This window comes from Symphalangus syndactylus, chromosome 14 (genome assembly GCF_028878055.3).
Source record: "Symphalangus syndactylus isolate Jambi chromosome 14, NHGRI_mSymSyn1-v2.1_pri, whole genome shotgun sequence".
NCBI classification, from domain to species: Eukaryota; Metazoa; Chordata; class Mammalia; order Primates; family Hylobatidae; genus Symphalangus; species Symphalangus syndactylus.
In genome coordinates, this window is record NC_072436.2 from 120,675,654 (window position 1) to 120,692,148 (window position 16,495).

Here is a 16,495-nt window from a genome sequence, read left to right on the forward strand (position 1 = left end):
AGCCGTTCTGAAACACTCTTTCTGTAGAAACTGCAATTGGACATGCTAAGCGCTAAGAGGCCTACATTGGGAAAAAGAATATCTTCAAATAAAAACTACACAGATGCATTCTGTGAAACTTATTTCTGATCTGTAAATTCAGTTAACAGAGATAAAACATATTTTTGATTGAGCAGTTATGAAACACTCTTTTTGTAGAAAATGCAAGTGGAGATTCCGAGCGCTAAGAGGGTAATAGTGGAAAAAGGAATGTCTTCTAATAAAAACTACACAGAATCATTCGGTGAAACTTCTTTCTGATCTGTGCATTTAGCTAACAGAGTTACACCATACTTTTGATTGAGCAGATCTGAACACTCTTTCTGTAGAAAATGCAACTGGACATTTGGAGCGCTAAGAGCGTAGTAGTGGAAAAAGGAATATATTCAAATATAAACTACACAGAAGCATTCTGTGAAACTTCTTTCTGATCTGAGCATTCAGCTAACAGAGTTAAACCATACTTTTGATTGAGCAGTTTTGAAACACTCTGTCTGTAGAAAATGCAACTGGACATTCGTAGCGCTAAGTGGGTAATAGTGGAAAAAAGAATATATTCAAATATAAACTACACAGAAGCATTGTATGAAATTTCTTTCTGTTCTGTGCATTCAACTAACAGAGTTGAACCTTACTTTTGATTGAGCCGTTCTGAAACACTCTTTCTGTAGAAACTGCAATTGGACATTCTGAGCGCTAAGAGGCCTATATTGGGAAAAAGAATGTCTACAAATAAAAACTACACAGAAGAATTGTGTGAAACTTCTTTCTGTTCTGTTTGTTCAACTAAAAGTGTTGAACCTTAGTTTTGATTGAGCCGTTCTGAAACACTCTTTCTGTGGAAAATGCAAGTGGAGATTCGGAGCGCTAAGAGGGTAATAGTGGAAAAAGGAATGTCTCCAAATATAAACTACACAGAATCATTCTGTGAAACTTCTTTCTGATCTGTGCATTCAGCTAACAGAGTTAAACCATACTTTTGATTGAGCAGATCTGAACACTCTTTCTGTAGAAAATGCAACTGGACATTTGGAGCGCTAAGAGAGTAGTAGTGGAAAAAGGAATATATTCAAATATAAACTACACAGAAGCATTCTGTGAAACTTCTTTCTGATCTGAGCATTCAGCTAACAGAGTTAAACCATACTTTTGATTGAGCAGTTTTGAAACACTCTGTCTGTAGAAAATGCAACTGGACATTCGTAGCGCTAAGTGGGTAATAGTGGAAAAAAGAATATGTTCACATATAAACTACACAGAAGCATTGCATGAAACTTCTTTCTGTTCTGTGCATTCAACTAACAGAGTTGAACCTTACTTTTGATTGAGCCGTTCTGAAACACTCTTTCTGTAGAAACTGCAATTGGACATTCTGAGCACTAAGAGGCCTATATTGGGAAAAATAATATCTTCAAATAAAAACTACACAGAAGCATTGTGTGAAACTTATTTCTGATATGTTCATTAAGCTAACAGAGTTAAACCATACTTTTGATTGCGCAGTTCTGAACACTCTTTCTGTAGAAAATGCAAGTGGACATTCGGAGCGCTAAGAGGGTAATAGTGGAAAAAGGAATATATTCAAATATAAACTACACAGTAGCATTCTGTGAAAATTCTTTCTGTTCTGTGCATTCAACTAACAGAGTTGAACCTTACTTTTGATTGAGCCGTTCTGAAACACTCTTTCTGTAGAAACTGCAATTGGACATGCTAAGCGCTAAGAGGCCTACATTGGGAAAAAGAATATCTTCAAATAAAAACTACACAGATGCATTCTGTGAAACATATTTCTGATCTGTAAATTCAGTTAACAGAGATAAAACCTATTTTTGATTGAGCAGTTATGAAACACTCTTTTTGTAGAAAATGCAAGTGGAGATTCGGAGCGCTAAGAGGGTAATAGTGGAAAAAGGAATGTCTTCAAATATAAACTACACAGAATCATTCGGTGAAACTTCTTTCTGATCTGTGCATTCAGCTAACAGGGTTAAACCATACTTTTGATTGAGCAGATCTGAACACTCTTTCTGTAGAAAATGCAACTGGACATTTGGAGCGCTAAGAGCGTAGTAGTGGAAAAAGGAATATATTCAAATATAAACTACACAGAAGCATTCTGTGAAACTTCTTTCTGATCTGAGCATTCAGCTAACAGAGTTAAACCATACTTTTGATTGAGCAGTTTTGAAACACTCTGTCTGTAGAAAATGCAACTGGACATTCGTAGCGCTAAGTGGGTAATAGTGGAAAAAAGAATATGTTCAAATATAAACTACACAGAAGCATTGTATGAAACTTCTTTCTGTTCTGTGCATTCAACTAACAGAGTTGAACCTTACTTTTGATTGAGCCTTTCTGAAAAACTCTTTCTGTAGAAACTGCAATTGGACATTCTGAGCGCTAAGAGGCCTATATTGGGAAAAATAATATCTTCAAATAAAAACTACACAGAAGCATTGTGTGAAACTTATTTCTGATATGTTCATTAAGCTAACAGAGTTAAACCATACTTTTGATTGCGCAGTTCTGAACACTCTTTCTGTAGAAAATGCAAGCGGACATTCTGAGCGCTAAGAGGGTAATAGTGGAAAAAGGAATATATTCAAATATAAACTACACAGTAGCATTCTGTGAAAATTCTTTCTGTTCTGTGCATTCAACTAACAGAGTTGAGCCTTACTTTTGATTGAGCCGTTCTGAAACACTCTTTCTGTAGAAACTGCAATTGGACATGCTAAGCGCTAAGAGGCCTACATTGGGAAAAAGAATATCTTCAAATAAAAACTACACAGATGCATTCTGTGAAACTTATTTCTGATCTGTAAATTCAGTTAACAGAGATAAAACATATTTTTGATTGAGCAGTTATGAAACACTCTTTTTGTAGAAAATGCAAGTGGAGATTCGGAGCGCTAAGAGGGTAATAGTGGAAAAAGGAATGTCTTCAAATAAAAACTACACAGAATCATTCGGTGAAACTTCTTTCTGATCTGTGCATTCAGCTAACAGAGTTAAACCATACTTTTGATTGAGCAGATCTGAACACTCTTTCTGTAGAAAATGCAACTGGACATTTGGAGCGCTAAGAGCGTAGTAGTGGAAAAAGGAATATATTCAAATATAAACTACACAGAAGCATTCTGTGAAACTTCTTTCTGATCTGAGCATTCAGCTAACAGAGTTAAACCATACTTTTGATTGAGCAGTTTTGAAACACTCTGTCTGTAGAAAATGCAACTGGACATTCGTAGCGCTAAGTGGGTAATAGTGGAAAAAAGAATATATTCAAATATAAACTACACAGAAGCATTGTATGAAATTTCTTTCTGTTCTGTGCATTCAACTAACAGAGTTGAACCTTACTTTTGATTGAGCCGTTCTGAAACACTCTTTCTGTAGAAACTGCAATTGGACATTCTGAGCGCTAAGAGGCCTATATTGGGAAAACGAATGTCTACAAATAAAAACTACACAGAAGAATTGTGTGAAACTTCTTTCTGTTCTGTTTGTTCAACTAAAAGTGTTGAACCTTAGTTTTGATTGAGCCGTTCTGAAACTCTCTTTCTGTAGAAAATGCAAGTGGAGATTCGGAGCGCTAAGAGGGTAATAGTGGAAAAAGGAATGTCTCCAAATATAAACTACACAGAATCATTCTGTGAAACTTCTTTCTGATCTGTGCATTCAGCTAACAGGGTTAAACCATACTTTTGATTGAGCAGATCTGAACACTCTTTCTGTAGAAAATGCAACTGGACATTTGGAGCGCTAAGAGAGTAGTAGTGGAAAAAGGAATATATTCAAATATAAACTACACAGAAGCATTCTGTGAAACTTCTTTCTGATCTGAGCATTCAGCTAACAGAGTTAAACCATACTTTTGATTGAGCAGTTTTGAAACACTCTGTCTGTAGAAAATGCAACTGGACATTCGTAGCGCTAAGTGGGTAATAGTGGAAAAAAGAATTTGTTCAAATATAGACTACACAGAAGCATTGTATGAAACTTCTTTCTGTTCTGTGCATTCAACTAACAGAGTTGAACCTTACTTTTGATTGAGCCGTTCTGAAACACTCTTTCTGTAGAAACTGCAATTGGACATTCTGAGCACTAAGAGGCCTATATTGGGAAAAATAATATCTTCAAATAAAAACTACACAGAAGCATTGTGTGAAACTTATTTCTGATATGTTCATTAAGCTAACAGAGTTAAACCATACTTTTGATTGCGCAGTTCTGAACACTCTTTCTGTAGAAAATGCAAGTGGACATTCGGAGCGCTAAGAGGGTAATAGTGGAAAAAGGAATATATTCAAATATAAACTACACAGTAGCATTCTGTGAAAATTCTTTCTGTTCTGTGCATTCAACTAACAGAGTTGAACCTTAATTTGATTGAGCCGTTCTGAAACACTCTTTCTGTAGAACTGCAATTGGACATGCTAAGCGCTAAGAGGCCTACATTGGGAAAAAGAATATCTTCAAATAAAAACTACACAGATGCATTCTGTGAAACATATTTCTGATCTGTAAATTCAGTTAACAGAGATAAAACCTATTTTTGATTGAGCAGTTATGAAACACTCTTTTTGTAGAAAATGCAAGTGGAGATTCGGAGCGCTAAGAGGGTAATAGTGGAAAAAGGAATGTCTTCAAATATAAACTACACAGAATCATTCGGTGAAACTTCTTTCTGATCTGTGCATTCAGCTAACAGAGTTAAACCATACTTTTGATTGAGCAGATCTGAACACTCTTTCTGTAGAAAATGCAACTGGACATTTGGAGCGCTAAGAGCGTAGTAGTGGAAAAAGGAATATATTCAAATATAAACTACACAGAAGCATTCTGTGAAACTTCTTTCTGATCTGAGCATTCAGCTAACAGAGTTAAACCATACTTTTGATTGAGCAGTTTTGAAACACTCTGTCTGTAGAAAATGCAACTGGACATTCGTAGCGCTAAGTGGGTAATAGTGGAAAAAAGAATATGTTCCAATATAAACTACACAGAAGCATTGTATGAAATTTCTTTCTGTTCTGTGCATTCAACTAACAGAGTTGAACCTTACTTTTGATTGAACCGTTCTGAAACACTCTTTCTGTAGAAACTGCAATTGGACATTCTGAGCGCTAAGAGGCCTATATTGGGAAAAAGAATGTCTAAAAATAAAAACTACACAGAAGAATTGTGTGAAACTTCTTTCTGTTCTGTTTGTTCAACTAAAAGAGTTGAACCTTAGTTTTGATTGAGCCGTTCTGAAACACTCTTTCTGTAGAAAATGCAAGTGGAGATTCGGAGCGCTAAGAGGGTAATAGTGGAGAAAGGAATATCTCCAAATATAAACTACACAGAATCATTCTGTGAAATTTCTTTCTGATCTGTGCATTCAGCTAACAGAGTTAAAACATACTTTTGATTGAGCAGATCTGAACACTCTTTCTGTAGAAAATGCAACGGGACTTTTGGAGCGCTAAGAGAGTAGTAGTGGAAAAAGGAATATATTCAAATATAAACTACACAGAAGCATTGTGTGAAACTTCTTTCTGATCTGAGCATTCAGCTAACAGAGTTAAACCATACTTTTGATTGAGCAGTTTTGAAACACTCTGTCTGTAGAAAATGCAACTGGACATTCGTAGCGCTAAGTGGGTAATAGTGGAAAAAAGAATATGTTCAAATATAAACTACACAGAAGCATTGTATGAAACTTCTTTCTATTCTGTGCATTCAACTAACAGAGTTGAACCTTACTTTTGATTGAGCCTTTCTGAAAAACTCTTTCTGTAGAAACTGCAATTGGACATTCTGAGCGCTAAGAGGCCTATATTGGGAAAAATAATATCTTCAAATAAAAACTACACAGAAGCATTGTGTGAAACTTATTTCTGATATGTTCATTAAGCTAACAGAGTTAAACCATACTTTTGATTGCGCAGTTCTGAACACTCTTTCTGTAGAAAATGCAAGCGGACATTCGGAGCGCTAAGAGGGTAATAGTGGAAAAAGGAATATATTCAAATATAAACTACACAGTAGCATTCTGTGAAAATTCTTTCTGTTCTGTGCATTCAACTAACAGAGTTGAGCCTTACTTTTGATTGAGCCGTTCTGAAACACTCTTTCTGTAGAAACTGCAATTGGACATGCTAAGCGCTAAGAGGCCTACATTGGGAAAAAGAATATCTTCAAATAAAAACTACACAGATGCATTCTGTGAAACTTATTTCTGATCTGTAAATTCAGTTAGCAGAGATAAAACATATTTTTGATTGAGCAGTTATGAAACACTCTTTTTGTAGAAAATGCAAGTGGAGATTCGGAGCGCTAAGAGGGTAATAGTGGAAAAAGGAATGTCTTCAAATATAAACTACACAGAATCATTCGGTGAAACTTCTTTCTGATCTGTGCATTCAGCTAACAGAGTTAAACCATACTTTTGATTGAGCAGATCTGAACACTCTTTCTGTAGAAAATGCAACTGGACATTTGGAGCGCTAAGAGGGTAGTAGTGGAAAAAGGAATATATTCAAATATAAACTACACAGAAGCATTCTGTGAAACTTCTTTCTGATCTGAGCATTCAGCTAACAGAGTTAAACCATACTTTTGATTGAGCAGTTTTGAAACACTCTGTCTGTACAAAATGCAACTGGACATTCGTAGCGCTAAGTGGGTAGTAGTGGAAAAAAGAATATGTTCAAATATAAACTACACAGAAGCATTCTATGAAACTTCTTTCTGTTCTGTGCATTCAACTAACAGAGTTGAACCTTAATTTTGATTGAGCCGTTCTGAAACACTCTTTCTGTAGAAACTGCAATTGGACCTTCTGAGCACTAAGAGGCCTATATTGGGAAAAATAATATCTTCAAATAAAAACTACACAGAAGCATTGTGTGAAACTTATTTCTGATATGTTCATTAAGCTAACAGAGTTAAACCATACTTTTGATTGCGCAGTTCTGAACACTCTTTCTGTAGAAAATGCAAGTGGACATTCGGAGCGCTAAGAGGGTAATAGTGGAAAAAGGAATATATTCAAATATAAACTACACAGTAGCATTCTGTGAAAATTCTTTCTGTTCTGTGCATTCAACTAACAGAGTTGAACCTTACTTTTGATTGAGCCGTTCTGAAACACTCTTTCTGTAGAAACTGCAATTGGACATGCTAAGCGCTAAGAGGCCTACATTGGGAAAAAGAATATCTTCAAATAAAAACTACACAGATGCATTCTGTGAAACTTATTTCTGATCTGTAAATTCAGTTAACAGAGATAAAACATATTTTTGATTGAGCAGTTATGAAACACTCTTTTTGTAGAAAATGCAAGTGGAGATTCCGAGCGCTAAGAGGGTAATAGTGGAAAAAGGAATGTCTTCTAATAAAAACTACACAGAATCATTCGGTGAAACTTCTTTCTGATCTGTGCATTTAGCTAACAGAGTTAAACCATACTTTTGATTGAGCAGATCTGAACACTCTTTCTGTAGAAAATGCAACTGGACATTTGGAGCGCTAAGAGCGTAGTAGTGGAAAAAGGAATATATTCAAATATAAACTACACAGAAGCATTCTGTGAAACTTCTTTCTGATCTGAGCATTCAGCTAACAGAGTTAAACCATACTTTTGATTGAGCAGTTTTGAAACACTCTGTCTGTAGAAAATGCAACTGGACATTCGTAGCGCTAAGTGGGTAATAGTGGAAAAAAGAATATATTCAAATATAAACTACACAGAAGCATTGTATGAAATTTCTTTCTGTTCTGTGCATTCAACTAACAGAGTTGAACCTTACTTTTGATTGAGCCGTTCTGAAACACTCTTTCTGTAGAAACTGCAATTGGACATTCTGAGCGCTAAGAGGCCTATATTGGGAAAAAGAATGTCTACAAATAAAAACTACACAGAAGAATTGTGTGAAACTTCTTTCTGTTCTGTTTGTTCAACTAAAAGTGTTGAACCTTAGTTTTGATTGAGCCGTTCTGAAACACTCTTTCTGTAGAAAATGCAAGTGGAGATTCGGAGCGCTAAGAGGGTAATAGTGGAAAAAGGAATGTCTCCAAATATAAACTACACAGAATCATTCTGTGAAACTTCTTTCTGATCTGTGCATTCAGCTAACAGAGTTAAACCATACTTTTGATTGAGCAGATCTGAACACTCTTTCTGTAGAAAATGCAACTGGACATTTGGAGCGCTAAGAGAGTAGTAGTGGAAAAAGGAATATATTCAAATATAAACTACACAGAAGCATTCTGTGAAACTTCTTTCTGATCTGAGCATTCAGCTAACAGAGTTAAACCATACTTTTGATTGAGCAGTTTTGAAACACTCTGTCTGTAGAAAATGCAACTGGACATTCGTAGCGCTAAGTGGGTAATAGTGGAAAAAAGAATATGTTCACATATAAACTACACAGAAGCATTGCATGAAACTTCTTTCTGTTCTGTGCATTCAACTAACAGAGTTGAACCTTACTTTTGATTGAGCCGTTCTGAAACACTCTTTCTGTAGAAACTGCATAGGACATTCTGAGCACTAAGAGGCCTATATTGGGAAAAATAATATCTTCAAATAAAAACTACACAGAAGCATTGTGTGAAACTTATTTCTGATATGTTCATTAAGCTAACAGAGTTAAACCATACTTTTGATTGCGCAGTTCTGAACACTCTTTCTGTAGAAAATGCAAGTGGACATTCGGAGCGCTAAGAGGGTAATAGTGGAAAAAGGAATATATTCAAATATAAACTACACAGTAGCATTCTGTGAAAATTCTTTCTGTTCTGTGCATTCAACTAACAGAGTTGAACCTTACTTTTGATTGAGCCGTTCTGAAACACTCTTTCTGTAGAAACTGCAATTGGACATGCTAAGCGCTAAGAGGCCTACATTGGGAAAAAGAATATCTTCAAATAAAAACTACACAGATGCATTCTGTGAAACATATTTCTGATCTGTAAATTCAGTTAACAGAGATAAAACCTATTTTTGATTGAGCAGTTATGAAACACTCTTTTTGTAGAAAATGCAAGTGGAGATTCGGAGCGCTAAGAGGGTAATAGTGGAAAAAGGAATGTCTTCAAATATAAACTACACAGAATCATTCGGTGAAACTTCTTTCTGATCTGTGCATTCAGCTAACAGGGTTAAACCATACTTTTGATTGAGCAGATCTGAACACTCTTTCTGTAGAAAATGCAACTGGACATTTGGAGCGCTAAGAGCGTAGTAGTGGAAAAAGGAATATATTCAAATATAAACTACACAGAAGCATTCTGTGAAACTTCTTTCTGATCTGAGCATTCAGCTAACAGAGTTAAACCATACTTTTGATTGAGCAGTTTTGAAACACTCTGTCTGTAGAAAATGCAACTGGACATTCGTAGCGCTAAGTGGGTAATAGTGGAAAAAAGAATATGTTCAAATATAAACTACACAGAAGCATTGTATGAAACTTCTTTCTGTTCTGTGCATTCAACTAACAGAGTTGAACCTTACTTTTGATTGAGCCTTTCTGAAAAACTCTTTCTGTAGAAACTGCAATTGGACATTCTGAGCGCTAAGAGGCCTATATTGGGAAAAATAATATCTTCAAATAAAAACTACACAGAAGCATTGTGTGAAACTTATTTCTGATATGTTCATTAAGCTAACAGAGTTAAACCATACTTTTGATTGCGCAGTTCTGAACACTCTTTCTGTAGAAAATGCAAGCGGACATTCGGAGCGCTAAGAGGGTAATAGTGGAAAAAGGAATATATTCAAATATAAACTACACAGTAGCATTCTGTGAAAATTCTTTCTGTTCTGTGCATTCAACTAACAGAGTTGAGCCTTACTTTTGATTGAGCCGTTCTGAAACACTCTTTCTGTAGAAACTGCAATTGGACATGCTAAGCGCTAAGAGGCCTACATTGGGAAAAAGAATATCTTCAAATAAAAACTACACAGATGCATTCTGTGAAACTTATTTCTGATCTGTAAATTCAGTTAACAGAGATAAAACATATTTTTGATTGAGCAGTTATGAAACACTCTTTTTGTAGAAAATGCAAGTGGAGATTCGGAGCGCTAAGTGGGTAATAGTGGAAAAAGGAATGTCTTCAAATATAAACTACACAGAATCATTCGGTGAAACTTCTTTCTGATCTGTGCATTCAGCTAACAGAGTTAAACCATACTTTTGATTGAGCAGATCTGAACACTCTTTCTGTAGAAAATGCAACTGGACATTTGGAGCGCTAAGAGCGTAGTAGTGGAAAAAGGAATATATACAAATATAAACTACACAGAAGCATTCTGTGAAACTTCTTTCTGATCTGAGCATTCAGCTAACAGAGTTAAACCATACTTTTGATTGAGCAGTTTTGAAACACTCTGTCTGTAGAAAATGCAACTGGACATTCGTAGCGCTAAGTGGGTAATAGTGGAAAAAAGAATATGTTCAAATATAAACTACACAGAAGCATTGTATGAAACTTCTTTCTGTTCTGTGCATTCAACTAACAGAGTTGAACCTTACTTTTGATTGAGCCGTTCTGAAACACTCTTTCTGTAGAAACTGCAATTGGACATTTTGAGCGCTAAGAGGCCTATATTGGGAAAAAGAATGTCTACAAATAAAAACTACACAGAAGAATTGTGTGAAACTTCTTTCTGTTCTGTTTGTTCAACTAAAAGAGTTGAACCTTAGTTTTGATTGAGCCGTTCTGAAACACTCTTTCTGTAGAAAATGCAAGTGAAGATTCGGAGCGCTAAGAGGGTAATAGTGGAAAAAGGAATGTCTCCAAATATAAACTACACAGAATCATTCGGTGAAACTTCTTTCTGATCTGTGCATTCAGCTAACAGAGTTAAAACATACTTTTGATTGAGCAGATCTGAACACTCTTTCTGTAGAAAATGCAACTGGACATTTGGAGCGCTAAGAGAGTAGTAGTGGAAAAAGGAATATATTCAAATATAAACTACACAGAAGCATTCTGTGAAACTTCTTTCTGATCTGAGCATTCAGCTAACAGAGTTAAACCATACTTTTGATTGAGCAGTTTTGAAACACTCTGTCTGTAGAAAATGCAACTGGACATTCGTAGCGCTAAGTGGGTAATAGTGGAAAAAAGAATATGTTCAAATATAAACTACACAAAGCATTGTATGAAACTTCTTTCTGTTCTGTGCATTCAACTAACAGAGTTGAACCTTACTTTTGATTGAGCCTTTCTGAAACACTCTTTCTGTAGAAACTGCAATTGGACATTCTGAGCGCTAAGAGGCCTATATTGGGAAAAACAATATCTTCAAATAAAAACTACACAGAAGCATTGTGTGAAACTTATTTCTGATATGTTCATTAAGCTAACAGATTTAAACCATACTTTTGATTGCGCAGTTCTGAACACTCTTTCTGGAGAAAATGCAGGTGGACATTCGGAGCGCTAAGAGGGTAATAGTGGAAAAAGGACTATATTCAAATATAAACTACACAGTAGCATTCTGTGAAAATTCTTTCTGTTCTGTGCATTCAACTAACAGAGTTGAACCTTACTTTTGATTGAGCCGTTCTGAAACACTCTTTCTGTAGAAACTGTAATTGGACATGCTAAGCCCTAAGAGGCCTACTTTGGGAAAAAGAATATCTTCAAATAAAAACTACACAGATGCATTCTGTGAAACTTATTTCTGATCTGTAAATTCAGTTAACAGAGATAAAACATATTTTTGATTGAGCAGTTATGAAACACTCTTTTTGTAGAAAATACAAGTGGAGATTCGGAGCGCTAAGAGGGTAATAGTGTAAAAAGGTATGTCTTCAAATATAAACTACACAGAAACATTCGGTGAAACTTCTTTCTGATCTGTGCATTCAGCTAACAGAGTTAAACCATACTTTTGATTGAGCAGATCTGAACACTCTTTCTGTAGAAAATGCAACTGGACATTTGGAGCGCTAAGAGCGTAGTAGTGGAAAAAGGAATATATTCAAATATAAACTACACAGAAGCATTCTGTGAAACTTCTTTCTGATCTGAGCATTCAGCTAACAGAGTTAAACCATACTTTTGATTGAGCAGTTTTGAAACACTCTGTCTGTAGAAAATGCAACTGGATATTCGTAGCGCTAAGTGGGTAATAATGGAAAAAAGAATATGTTCAAATATAAACTACACAGAAGCATTGTATGAAACTTCTTTCTGTTCTGTGCATTCAACTAACAGAGTTGAACCTTACATTTGATTGAGCCGTTCTGAAACACTCTTTCTGTAGAAACTGCAATTGGACATTCTGAGCGCTAAGAGGCCTATATTGGGAAAAAGAATGTCTACAAATAAAAACTACACAGAAGAATTTTGTGAAAATTCTTTCTGTTCTGTTTGTTCAACTAAAAGAGTTGAACCTTAGTTTTGATTGAGCCGTTCTGAAACACTCTTTCTGTAGAAAATGCAAGTGGAGATTCGGAGCGCTAAGAGGGTAATAGTGGAAAAAGGAATGTCTCCAAATATAAACTACACAGAAACATTCTGTGAAACTTCTTTCTGATCTGTGCATTCAGCTAACAGAATTAAACCATACTTTTGATTGAGCATATCTGAACACTCTTTCTGTAGAAAATGCAACTGGACATTTGGAGCGCTAAGAGAGTAGTAGTGGAAAAAGGAATATATTCAAATATAAACTACACAGAAGCATTCTGTGAAACTTCTTTCTGATCTGAGCATTCGGCTAACAGAGTTAAACCATACTTTTGATTGAGCAGTTTTGAAACACTCTGTCTGTAGAATATGCAACTGGACATTCGTAGCGCTAAGTGGGTAATAGTGGAAAAAAGAATATGTTCAAATATAAACTACACAGAAGCATTGTATGAAACTTCTTTCTGTTCTGTGCATTCAACTAACAGAGTTGAACCTTACTTTTGATTGAGCCTTTCTGAAACACTCTTTCTGTAGAAACTGCAATTGGAAATTCTGAGCGCTAAGAGGCCTCTATTGGGAAAAATAATATCTTCAAATAAAAACTACACAGAAGCATTGTGTGAAACTTATTTCTGATATGTTCATTAAGCTAACAGAGTTAAACCATACTTTTGATTGCGCAGTGCTGAACCCTCTTTCTGTAGAAAATGCAAGTGGACATTCGGAGCGCTAAGAGGGTAATAGTGGAAAATGGACTATATTCAAATATAAACTACACAGTAGCGTTCTGTGAAAATTCTTTCTGTTCTGTGCATTCAACTAACAGAGTTGAACCTTACTTATGATTGAGCCGTTCTGAAACACTCTTTCTGTAGAAACTGCAATTGTACATGCTAAGCGATAAGAGGCCTACATTGGGAAAAAGAATATCTTCAAATAAAAACTACACAGATGCATTCTATGAAACTTATTTCTGATCTGTAAATTCAGTTAACAGAGATAAAACATATTTTTGATTCAGCAGTTATGAAACACTCTTTTTGTAGAAAATGCAAGTGGAGATTCGGAGCGCTAAGAGGGTAATAGTGGAAAAAGGAATGTCTTCAAATATAAACTACACAGAATCATTCGGTGAAACTTCTTTCTGATCTGTTGGTTCAGCTAACAGAGTTAAACCATACTTTTGATTGAGCAGATCTGAACACTCTTTCTGTAGAAAATGCAACTGGACATTTGGAGCGCTAAGCGCGTAGTAGTGGAGAAAGGAATATATTCAAATATAAACTACACCGAAGCATTCTGTGAAACTTCTTTCTGATTTGAGCATTCAGCTTACAGAGTTAAGCCATACTTTTGATTGAGCAGTTTTGAAACACTCTGTCTGTAGAAAATGCAACTGGACATTCGTAGCGCTAAGTGGGTAATAGTGGAAAAAAGAATATTTTCAAATATAAACTACACAGAAGCATTGTATGAAACTTCTTTCTGTTCTGTGCATTCAACTAACAGAGTTGAACCTTACTTTTGATTGAGCCTTTCTGAAACACTCTTTGTGTAGAAACTGCAATTGGACATTCTGAGCGCTAAGAGGACTATATGGGGAAAAATAATATCTTCAAATAAAAACTACACAGAAGCATTGTGTGAATCTTATTTCTGATATGTTCATTAAGCTAACAGAGTTAAACCATACTTTTGATTGCGCAGTTCTGAACACTCTTTCTGTAGAAAATGCAAGTGGACATTCGGAGCGCTAAGAGGGTAATAGTGGAAAAAGGAATATATTCAAATATAAACTACACAGTAGCATTCTGTGAAAATTCTTTCTTTTCTGTGCATTCAACTAACAGAGTTGAACCTTACTTTTGATTGAGCCGTTCTGAAACACTCTTTCTGTAGAAACTGCAATTGGACATGCTAAGCGCTAAGAGGCCTATATTGGGAAAAAGAATCTCTTCAAATAAAAACTACACAGATGCATTCTGTGAAACTTATTTCTGATCTGTAAATTCAGTTAACAGAGATAAAACATATTTTTGATTGAGCAGTTATAAAACACTCTTTTTGTAGAAAATGCAAGTGGAGATTCCGAGCGCTAAGAGGGTAATAGTGGAAAAAGGAATGTCTTCAAATATATACTACACAGAATCATTCGGTGAAACTTCTTTCTGATCTGTGCATTCAGCTAACAGAGTTAAACCATACTTTTGATTGAGCAGATCTGAACACTCTTTCTGTAGAATATGCAACTGGACATTTGGAGCGCTAAGAGAGTAGTAGTGGAAAAAGGAATATATTCAAATATAAACTACACAGAAGCATTCTGTGAAACTTCTTTCTGATCTGAGCATTCAGCTAACAGAGTTAAACCATACTTTTCATTGAGCAGTTTTGAAACACTCTGTCTGTAGAAAATGCAACTGGACATTCGTAGCGCTAAGTGGGTAATAGTGGAAAAAAGAATATGTTCAAATATAAACTACACAGAAGCATTGTATGAAACTTCTTTCTGTTCTGTGCATTCAACTAACAGAGTTGAACCTTACTTTTGATTGAGCCGTTCTGAAACACTCTTTCTGTAGAAACTGCAATTGGACATTCTGAGCGCTAAGAGGCCTATATTGGGAAAAAGAATGTCTACAAATAAAAACTACACAGAAGAATTGTGTGAAACTTCTTTCTGTTCTGTTTGTTCAACTAAAAGAGTTGAACCTTAGTTTTGATTGAGCCGTTCTGAAACACTCTTTCTGTAGAAAATGCAAGTGGAGATTCGGAGCGCTAAGAGGGTAATAGTGGAAAAAGAATGTCTCCAAATATAAACTACACAGAATCATTCGGTGAAACTTCTTTCCGATCTGTGCATTCAGCTAACAGAGTTAAACCATACTTTTGATTGAGCAGATCTGAACACTCTTTCTGTAGAAAATGCAACTGGACATTTGGAGCGCTAAGAGAGTAGTAGTGGAAAAAGGAATATATTCAAATATAAACTACACAGAAGCATTCTGTGAAACTTCTTTCTGATTTGAGCATTCAGCTAACAGAGTTAAACCATACTTTTGATTGAGCAGTTTTGAAACACTCTGTCTGTAGAAAATGCAACTGGACATTCGTAGCGCTAAGTGGGTAATAGTGGAAAAAAGAATATGTTCAAATATAAACTACACAGAAGCATTGTATGAAACTTCTTTCTGTTCTGTGCATTCAACTAACAGAGTTGAACCTTACTTTTGATTGAGCCTTTCTGAAACACTCTTTCTGTAGAAACTACAATTGGAAATTCTGAGTGCTAAGAGGTCTCTATTGGGAAAAATAATATCTTCAAATAAAAACTACACAGAAGAATTGTGTGAATCTTAGTTCTGATATGTTCATTAAGCTAACAGTGTTAAACCATACTTTTGATTGCGCAGTTCTGAACCCTCTTTCTGTAGAAAATGTAAGTGGACATTCGGAGCGCTAAGAGGGTAATAGTGGAAAAAGGACTATATTCAAATATAAAATACACAGTAGCATTCTGTGAAACTTCTTTCTGATCTGAGCATTCAGCTAACAGAGTTAAACCATACTTTTGATTGAGCAGTTTTGAAACAATCTGTCTGTAGAAAATGCAACTGGACATTCGTAGCGCTAAGTGGGTAATAGTGTAAAAAAGAATATGTTCAAATATAAACTACACAGAAGCATTGTATGAAACTTCTTTCTGTTCAGTGCATTCAACTAACAGAGTTGAACCTTACTTTTGATTGAGCCGTTCTGAAACACTCTTTCTGTAGAAACTGCAATTGGACATTCTGAACGCTAAGAGGCCTATACTGGGAAAAAGTATGTCTACAAATAAAAACTACACAGAAGAATTTTGTGAAACTTCTTTCTGTTCTGTTTGTTCAACTAAAAGAGTTGAACCTTAGTTTTGATTGAGCCGTTCTGAAACACTCTTTCTGTAGAAAATGCAAGTGGAGATTCGGAGCGCTAAGAGGGTAATAGTGGAAAAAGGAATGTCTCCAAATATAAACTACACAGAAACATTCTG